The 9,718-nt window shown below is 56.5% G+C and overlaps 1 protein-coding gene across 1 annotated transcript in view; it reads right to left on the reverse strand.

Annotated features, from left to right (window-relative positions):
• CSK (C-terminal Src kinase) overlaps positions 1–9,683 on the reverse strand; it is a 21,444-nt gene extending 11,761 nt beyond the window's left edge. The window contains exon 1 of the mRNA XM_008064206.2: positions 9,654–9,683. The gene's annotated coding sequence lies outside the window, so the exon portion shown is untranslated. The remainder of the gene's footprint in view (positions 1–9,653) is intronic.
• Between the last annotated feature and the right edge of the window lie 35 nt (positions 9,684–9,718).

Here is a 9,718-nt window from a genome sequence, read left to right on the forward strand (position 1 = left end):
CTTCTGAGGGGGGGCAATGACAACGTTCTGACTTGCTGGGGGGGAGATGGCTGCCGCTCGTGAATGCACCCAAGCCGCTGAACTGGCAGCTCTAACGGGGTGAATTGCGTGGCGCCTGCGTGAGCTCTCTGACTGTTACCAAAAAGCCCCTCACGGAACTCTGTGCTACAAGGGAGAATGGAATGTTTTTTAAAATGTCAGAAATATTTTGAAAAAAAAAGAATTCAACCGGGTTTGACCCTGCCATTTTAGAGAAGAAAAAGTCCATCTGGTCGCTAGAAGGTTCTCTGGGCTCTGGGAGTGCAGTCACTGCAGACCCTCCTCTTGGCTCAGAAGGGATCTTTCGCCTCCAACCTCATCCCCCAGCCTCTCCCTCGCTCCTCCAGCCGTGGCCCCACTGACCTACTCTTGCTGCCTCCAATTCGCCACGCCCCGCCCACCTCAGGGCCTTTGCACATTCGGTTCTGGTGGCCGAGGCGCCCACCCCACTCCCATCGCCAAGCAGGCCCTCTACGCCCTCCCCTGATCCCCCCGGACCCCATCTTGTTACCTGCCTTCAAAGCTCCTGTCCTTGGCGAGACTTACTCTGACTGTCATTACACAGTCACGTCCGCGACTGCGTGTTTAAATAAAGCCTGTCTCCCTCCAAAGAACTGGTGGAGGCTGCTCTTGGTCACAGAGGGTCGAAATGACCCAAGACAGGAAAGGAAAACCCTCCCTCTAGCCGGGCTCGGTGGCTCAGCCTGTAATCCCGTGCCTTTGGGAGGCTGAGGTGAGTGGACTGCCTGAGCCCGCGGGTTCGAGACCCGCCTGGGCAACTTGGCGAGACCTCATCTCTACTATAAATCAAAATGAGCCGGGCATAAGGCTGAGGCGGAAGGATCGCTGGAACCCAGCAGGTCGAGGCTGTGGTGCCCGGGAGCGGTCACTACACTCCAGTCTGGGCGACAGAGTGAGACTCCAACTCAAAAAAAAAAAAAAAATTATTGTAGAGACAAGTTCTCGCCATGTTGCCGGGACTACTCAGGCAATCCCCTCGCCTACATCTCCCAAAGTGCTAGGGTTACAGACATGAGCCACTGTGCCCAGCCTGGCCTGGACTCTTAATATCAATGTCATAAAAGATTTAAAAAAAGAAAGGAAAAGGCTGGAGAATGGTCTAGATTAAATAGGGCACTCAAGAAACATGACAAGATTCAATGAAAGATCCTGAATTGAATTCTTTGGGGGGGGTTGAGTCAGGAGGAAGAGCTATAAAAATCATTTGGGGATAAATGGAGAAATGGAAATAACACATGTTCATGTAGACAAAAGAAGAGGTGCAGTGCACGTGGCAAATGCTAAGAACTGGTAAATCTGGGTGAAGGTCATATCAATATTCATTATACTATTATTTCAACTTTTTGACAGGTTTGAAGTAATCAAAACAAAGGCTGTGAAAAGAAGCCGAGTGCAGGTCATCCTCGGGCCACTACAGGTTGTTTTCAGGCATACAATCCATGTCTGAACTCAGACATGCCCAGGGCGTCCTTGGAAAGACAGGAAGTTGGTGATAGGTTGCCTCTGGGATGACAGAAGGGAGGGTGGGGTCCTGTCCCAGGGAAACTTACTTTTTACTGTGTTTACTATTTGGCCTTTTGGGCATTTTTTAAAAACCACACGCATCTATTACCTCCCCCCTAAATATAAAATTGAAAATAAATAACTTTTTGTAAGCCACCCAGCCAGGAAACTTCCTTGGGTCCCAGCTGTGCTGGCTGCCCAGGCCTCCGCCCTCACATATCCCTGCACTCTGGGGAGCACCTCCCTGGTTGTGGCCTGTGGCTTAGGGTGGACTGGGAGCTCTGCAGGGGGAAAGTGAGGTGACTCACATCTGCATCCCCAGCATGGGCTGGGCCCAGAGTGACAGCTAAGTAAATGAATCCTGAATGAATGAATGAACAAAAGGGAAAAGCCAAGCTGGCTGCACCACACTGAGGTGCCACAGCCAATGGGACTATATTTAACCCCAAAGGGACAGCAGCTGTCACCCCACCCCTATAGGGCGAGGGCTCAATGGGGTTGGGATGTGGCAGGGCTGGTGCTTCACTCTGACTTCCTGTCCCAAACCCTGCTCCCAGCAGCCCTTGTGCTGGGATCCTGGGAACAGGCTGGGCATTGTGCCCAAGTGCTGAGGTCAGTGGCCACAGCCTCAGGCAGACCTTTCTCGGGAGCCCAGGCTGGCAAGGAGTGGGGATGAAGGGGAACTGGGAACTCAGAAACCCCCTGGCTGCACTTGTAGCTGGAGGCAGCTGTAGACCCCCAAAGCCAGGCACATGGTGAAGGCCAGTGGAGGTCAAGGGGCCCCTTGCCCTGCCCCCCTCGCCAAAACTCTGCTGCTTGATGGGGCGTGGGAGCCTTCAGTAACTGTTTATACCAGCTAAAAATACCCACTGAAAAGGGAAGTGCACAGAGACCTGGGTGAAACTCAGGGCCGTGGCCCCCAGAGAGTCTGGTGGCACCGCAGGACCCAGCTGGATGCTCCGGAGGCTGGGGACAGCCACTGGGGGCAACAGGCAGCAGCAGCAGCAAGGTCCACCTCGTCTGTTCTTTCTTTGATCCAGTGTTTCAGGGACCTTCTTGTGGGCCCAGAGCCATGCTTGGTGGGCTGAGATGGGCCCAGGCGGAAAGCACCAGGGAGGTCTCCACTCCTCAGCCTCTCCTCTGTATCAGGTCGGGGCTGGGAACCCCAACAAAATGCAGACCTAGCTCCTGTCCTGGCTACTGAATGGCCAGTTATGGCTCGGTATGCTCAGTGCCTCAACAGACTGAGAGGGGCCACCCAGGAAGGCTTCCAGGAAGAAAAGGGAGGAGGAGTGGAGCTGGAAGGATTCCAGGGGAGAGGGGTGTGCTGAGCAGGCCAGGATAAAGACGGCAAGCTGTGGTGCAAAGGGAGTTAAGGCTGGAGAAGGCTGGGGGCAGAGGCCCAGGGAGGCTCTGAGTTGGCCTACAGGTCACAGCACAGACGAGTGAAGTTCAGACCTGGGCATGCCCCCCCAAGAAGGGCAGAGCACCTGAGGAGGGCGGGGCGCCCACTGGCAGTTGAGCTAGTTTGGCAGCAATAAAATCAGCCCCACCCCGGTTCTGCAAAGGGCACCCAGCCTGTTGACCCCGGAACACCCCGGCCCTTTGCCAGGGGGTAGGGAGGATAGAGGGCTCCCACTGGCCCCTGGAGCCCCGGTAGGGGGGCCCTCAGCACCCCCACTGCACAGATGTCACAGGGTTGGCAGCAGCAGAATTGAGTGCAGACCTTGGGGTGAGGGGAGAGGGCTGGGGGCTTGGTGAAGGGCGAGAAGAAAGCCTGCTAAGGCCCCAGAGCATGCTGCCTGCCTCCCCTTGCCTTCAGCACCCCTGACCTAGGGGGAGGGGGGCGGGCTTAATGGCTGAAAATGTTAAAAACCAAATTACAGCAACTCACTGGCCTTTCTCCTGCCCCCAGTGGCTCAGTGGGACCGGAAATCCCGTCTAGCGGTTTGGGAGCAGTGGGGGCTGGGGTGAGAGCAGGCTAACAGGGAGCCTCCCCAGCATGCTGCGGCTTGAGGCTGCCACTGCTGGCCCAGAAAGGTCTCTAATTACTGCTCAGGAGCCTAATTACCTCTATGCGCCAGCAATGGGGACTCTGCCTCCCCAGGGTCCTAACCCAGGCCTCTGTTCCCCCCACCCCCTTAGCACAGGCTGTGGTCGCTGCATCTTCATTTGCCTACATTTACATATGGCCTCTCTACACTAACCTCCAATGAACCCTTAAAAGTCATGGAGTGTCCATGTTCTCACCCCAAAGTCTCCAGCCATGGTACAGATGGGGAGACTGAGGGCCAGAGGTCCATGAGCTGTCTAGAACTTTGGCCCCCAGATTCCTGGTCCCCCCATTTCAGAACCAGGACCCACAGAATGCACAGCTCAGAAGGTAAAGCTATGGGGGCCAGCACCAACGACAGATAGGCTGCCCCACTTTGGGGAGGAGGGGAGTTATCATCACACGTCCCAGCAGGATGAACTGTAAATATGCTAGCCTGGGAACTAGAGTATCCGGAGCCATCCCCATAGTGGGTCTTTGCATTAGTTATTTAATCCTCAAAAAACCAGGCACGGGCCGGGCTCAGTGGCTCAGCGGCTCAGCCTGTAATCCTGCGCCTTTGGGAGGCTGAGGTGAGTGGATTGCCTAAGCCCATGGGTTTGAGACCCACCTGGCAACTTGGTGAGACCTCATCTCTACAATAAATAAAAAAATCAGCCAGGCATGGTAGTGCACACCTGTAATTCCAGCTACTTGGAAGGCTGAGGCAGAAGGATCGCCGGAGCCCAGCAGGTTGAGGCTGTGGTGGCCGGGGGCGGCCACTGCACTCCAGTCTGGGTGACAGAGTGAGACTCCAACTCAAAAAAAAAAAACAAAAAAAGCCAGGCACGGTGGCTCACACCTGAAATTTCAGCACTTAGGGTGGCAGAGGTGAGAGAATTGCCTGAGCCCAGGGGTTCAAGACCAACCTGGGCAACTTGGCAAGACCTCATCTCTACAAAAAAATCAAAAAATTAGCGGGGTGTGATGGTGCATGCCTATAGTTTCAGCCACTTGGAAAGCTGAGATGGAAGGATCGCCTGAGCCCAGCAGGTCCAGGCTGCGGTGGCCGTGAATGTGCCATGCACTCCAGCCTGGCAACAGAGTGAGACTCCAACTCAAAAAAAAGAAAGCAAAGGCATCTGTGTTCACTGCATAACCTGGTCTTGAATAGACAGGCCAAGAGCTTGCCTAGGGTCACACAGCAACAAGCCAGCAGCCATAGAGAGAACAGAACCTGCGAACAAGACTTCTGCCCCCACCATATCTCTTCCTCAAATGCTTCTCAATTTTCACATGCCCTTCCCCTCCAGGAAGCCCTCCAGGCTGTTCCAGCTCACTCAGATCCACAGCTTCTCAGTTCCCATCAGCTCTGCCAGGAAGTTAGGGCCTCCCTTAACTGGCTACCTGGAGTCTCCTCTGCTGGTCAGCAGAGGAGCTCTCAGGGTGTGTTCATCCTCCTCCCCTCCTGTCTCCCTGCAGCATGGATGGTGCAGGCTGCAGGTGCATGAGGCTGGATGAGGACCAGGCTGGGCAGGACCAAGGAGCAACAGCCAGGGTGGAAGGGGGTCAGAGGAAACCCAGGCTTCACCCGCCCACAAGTGAGCAGGACAGCGGGGGGGTGGGGTGGGGGGGGCACCAGGCAGCCTTTCTTCTGCTAGTTGCTTCGACTCTGGGCCCAGACCACACGGAAGGGGAGACGGAGGGAAGCTGCGGTTGGAGGGTGTATGCAGCGAGTGTGATGAGAAGCTGCCCTCATCACAGTGCCTCCAAACCAGGAAGAGAAACTGAGCATGCAGAAAGGGCAGGCTGGGCTGCACAGGACCTCTGGTCCTGGGGGCTTGCTGAAGGGAGCGCCTGAAAAGTCGCCGGACACACTACTGCTCCCTTCTGAGCCTTAGTCTCCCCATGGAAAAATGGGATTCTCTATCAGGTCCTGCCAGTCTGCCCTGATTGGTGCAGTCTGTGACCAACAGGCGCGGCAGGCTGCATCATATCTGATAAAAGAGCATCCCCTCCACTGGCGGAGCACTCCTGATCCCCGGGGCCAGGGGCTCAGCCACCCAAAGCAGCCTCTCCCTGCTCACTTCTTCCTCAGCCATGCAGGGAGCACCAGCTCTTCCTTCACCAGCTCTTTATTTTTAGGTCTGAATTTGACTTTAATCATTACTTAGCGGATTCTATTTCCAGCCCGTGGATGAAAGGAGCCAGAGGGGAGGAGGGAGGAGGGAGGGAGGGAAGCAGTGCTCCCTGCCGGGGCGTAGGGGGTGGCCTGCTCCTCCACCCATCCTGTCCCCAACCAAGGGCAGGGAAACTGAGAAACACCCAAAGGGCTTGTCTGAGCCAGGTCTGCATCTTGGGGAGGACCCCACCCTGTGACCTCATCCCAGCCAGAGCTGTGGGACAGGAGGACAGTTGTAATGCCCACTTCTCTGCACCAAGACCAGGAGGAAGACACTCCACAGGCAAAAGTCTGGCAGCCAGAGTCCAAGATCATGTGCTTAAGGGACCTGGGTATTGAAATGGGCCACTTGGGGGAGGACCCCCTGCCTACATTAGTGCTGGGCCACCCTGGGGTCATCTGGGGCTATGGTTGCTCAGGCTCAGGAAATGCCAAGGTGAGACTGGTTCCTCCTACTGCCACAGATGGCCCCGGGAGAGCATTCCCAGTTATTCTGGTCTCCATGGAAGCAAGGTATGTCACAGCAGTACACACTCAGGTTAGAACTGGGACCACAGGTGGAGGAGGATGCTAACACACGAGTTTCCCCCATGACTCTGTGGACTGTCTATATTCCTTTTAAACTCCCAGCCGAGAAGCCCTGGAATCCCCCCACCTACCAGCTTTCTTCCCTTCCCTAGCTACTGGGAGAAGGTGGGAAGATGAGGCTGGCCCTGGGTGGGGCTCAGGATGCCTGGGTGCCCTGCCCAAGACTCAGGCTAAGTAGGCCTCTATTCCCTCGGGGGAAATGCTAGGCTGGGCTGGCCTAGCCAAAGCAGGGAGGCAGCCCAGCTCACTGAGAAGAGGCCTTGTCTACTCAGCTCTGATGCTGGGAGACCGGAAGGGGAATGGGTGGGGTCAGGCCCCGGACGCCAACCAGCAGTCCATCTTCCTAGGGCCAGCCCCATGCCCAGCCAATCATGTAGTGATAGGGAAAAGGGAAGGCAGGGAGGCAGGGCAGGGCACTGGCCCTAGGAGTTCAGAACCTCAGGGACAGAGGTTTTCAGAGAGGTACCCAGGGTGAGTGGTCAGCCAACCTCTGCCCACTGCTCAGGCCATCTTCCCACAGGAAGGGGTACCCTGCAGTGGGCACACCCAGCAATACTGACCCCAACACCGGGGTGAATAGAGGGGGCTGTACCAGGCACTCCATCCCTCAGTGGTCAGTTCACATTGCCCTGACAGTTTCCTCTGAAGCAGGCATCACCACTCTGCTATTTATACAAAGGAGACTCGAGGGTCAGTGACCTGTTCAAGGTGGCATAGGTTAGAGCCCGGAACCCACACCAATTGGGTGCCAAGTTGCCAGCTAACACCCCAGCTGCTTTCGGGGCCCATGGTAATACCAACCAGGACAGCGACAGAGGGGAAACAGTGCACATGACCAGGGAAAGGGTCTGGGTGAAGGACCGTGGCAAAGCTGCCTGGAATATTCTGTAGCTTTTTTGGAGGCAATATTACTTAGACCGTGCAGCACCGTGAGAAGATACCCAGGAACACAGCATGAAATAAAAAAGGTGTCACGGCATGCATACTCGAAAAACAGTGATGACGGAAAAAAAAAAAAAAAAAAAATCAGGAAAAGACTGGCAGGAACTCCAAAATACTCACACAGTCACTGCCTGGTGAAGAAATAGTGGGTGATTTTTGTTTCGTTTTCTAAATTTTCTGTAGTGCTGTTTTGTGACTTTCTAAATCAAGAACATGAGTACATACAGAGTTTCCTTAGAATGAGCACAGATTCGCTTTCCTGGGACCTACCTGCTCCCCAACTCTGGCCCAGGTGTCTGGGACATTTCTGCCTTGGGACAGTCTTTCCCACACGGCACAGTCCCTTGGACACGTGAGGACCTCTCCCTATTTCCTACTTCCCAGACTTAACACCTCTGTTTCTAGGGGACCACACAGCAAGGATTTAAAATCTCTTAAAAGATGGTACCCAGAGGGGGACCCTGGTGAGTCCAACCCCTTTTGGAGAAGCCTCGTCACTCTATGGGTCCTGGGCCTCAGCCCCTGCACTAGTTTGGGGGAAGCTGGACTCTGACCCCCTCCTGACCCTAGCCATGGGGTTCAGCCTCTCAGGAGTCCAGTGTCCCTGCAGTGATGAAAGGGAGCGTTTTCTGGTCTTTCCTTGCCCCTGACCCACTGCAGGGGGAGATGCAGCCACCTCTGAGAGGGAGGAAGGCACTGAACTCGCCAAATGAAAAGCACATCCCTGCACACGTGCTAGCCAGAAGCCAGACTCTTTTCTACAAAGGCCTGGAACCCTGGGCGGCACACTCACAGCTCACAGTTGGTAAGAAAGCGCCCTACCATGTCAGGCCTCAGCCCCTTGGGCTGGAAAGGAAGTTAAGGCTGGGTGTGGGGCCATGTGACGGGAGCCCCACAAGTCCAGGACATCTGGGTGTCCTTCACTGTGTATAACAGAATAACGGGAAAAGACCTAAATCAAGGCCAGAGCCCTGAGCAGAGGTTCCACGGGGGCCAGACATGGCCCAGCCCCCTCCCCAGCACTGCCCGCTCTCCTGGGTAAGAGGACCCTGCCATGCCCAACCTCATCCCTGCTGCCCTTGCCCTGTGCCTGTTGTGGCCACACCAAGAAGATACTGTGTTCCCCAGAGTACTGGGAGCTTGAAGTAGATCTCCTGGGTATCCCCACTCTGCCAATTCTCCCGGGCCAAGGGCTCCTACCTTGCTCACCCGGATCCCACTCATATTCTGAACTTAGCTGCTCCTGTGCCAGTTGGGCCAAAGATGCCAGTCGGGCCAAAGATGTGGGGAGGGCTGGGTCAGGAGTGACCACACACCACAGATGACCCCACTCCACACACTCACCACATCCCCGGCTCATGGACCCAGCCAGAGATGGGCCGGAAGCCCTTTCCTTCTCTCCAGCCCTCTGCAGGGGAGCACGTGCTCACCCCACAAGGTCTCTCCTGGCCAGGCTGGGGGCCCACGTCCCTGATGGCTGAAGGTGTCAGCTTGGTTTCCCTCTCTCCACTGCAGTCAGCTCTGCAGAGCTGGGGATGAAAGGACAGCTGGCCTAACTCCACCAGAGGCCTGAGGTAGTGACATCCCCCCTTGAGCCTCAGTTTCCTGGTCCACCAAATGAGTGGGGAAGTGAACCCCTAGTTAAGCTCCAAACATCTGGTGGCTGGACACACCCCTTCTGACACCTGGCCTGGTCCCTGAAGACCCTAGGAGAATGGGCTGACCAGGGGGCAAGGAGGTGAGGGCATAGTGCTCGTGCCCAGTGTTGCCTCCACCCAAGACTGCCCTGCCCAGTTTTCCACCCAAGGGTCAGAGGTCCCTTGGTTTTGGCCTGGTCTTCTGTGAGCCCGAGGGTGACAGGCTGTCCTGGGCTTCTAGCAGGGCTCAAGGGAGGTGGCTGGGCCCTGAGCTCGCCTGCAGCCACAAGGGCCTCCGTGGAGGAAATGTGGGAGGGGTCAGAAGCAAGCAGGCCAGGGCACCTGCAGGAAGGCCAGGGGCAGGCAAGGGCAAACTCCCAGGAGTCCCTCCCACTCTCCAGGCCCCTGGTCCATACTGATCCTCTTCCTCCAGCCTCCAGTCTCCCCCTGCTCTGAGCTTTACCCGGGGGGACGAGGGACAACCCCAGAAGGCTGGTCTGTGGGGCTGCAGGGGAGTGCCTCCCTCGTGCGCTCCCTCCCAGTCGGGGTCTGACAGCGGCTCCTGGGAAAATCCGAACCCGCGAAGCGAGAAAGGAGATGGGGGATGGGAGTGGGCGCGACGGCGAGAGCAAGCTGGACGTGCGACCTCCACTCCCTCCCTCCAGGGGCACTCGGACGCCCACCTCCCCCGGCGCTGCCAGGCACTCACCTCTCTCCGGGCGCTGCGGTCCGAGCCATCAGCGACCACCGGGACGATCCATGCGGTCGGGGGGG

The sequence above is a fragment of the Carlito syrichta genome, unplaced genomic scaffold, assembly GCF_000164805.1.
Source record: "Carlito syrichta isolate Samal-C Ts95f unplaced genomic scaffold, Tarsius_syrichta-2.0.1 Scaffold307224, whole genome shotgun sequence".
Taxonomy (NCBI): Eukaryota; Metazoa; Chordata; class Mammalia; order Primates; family Tarsiidae; genus Carlito; species Carlito syrichta.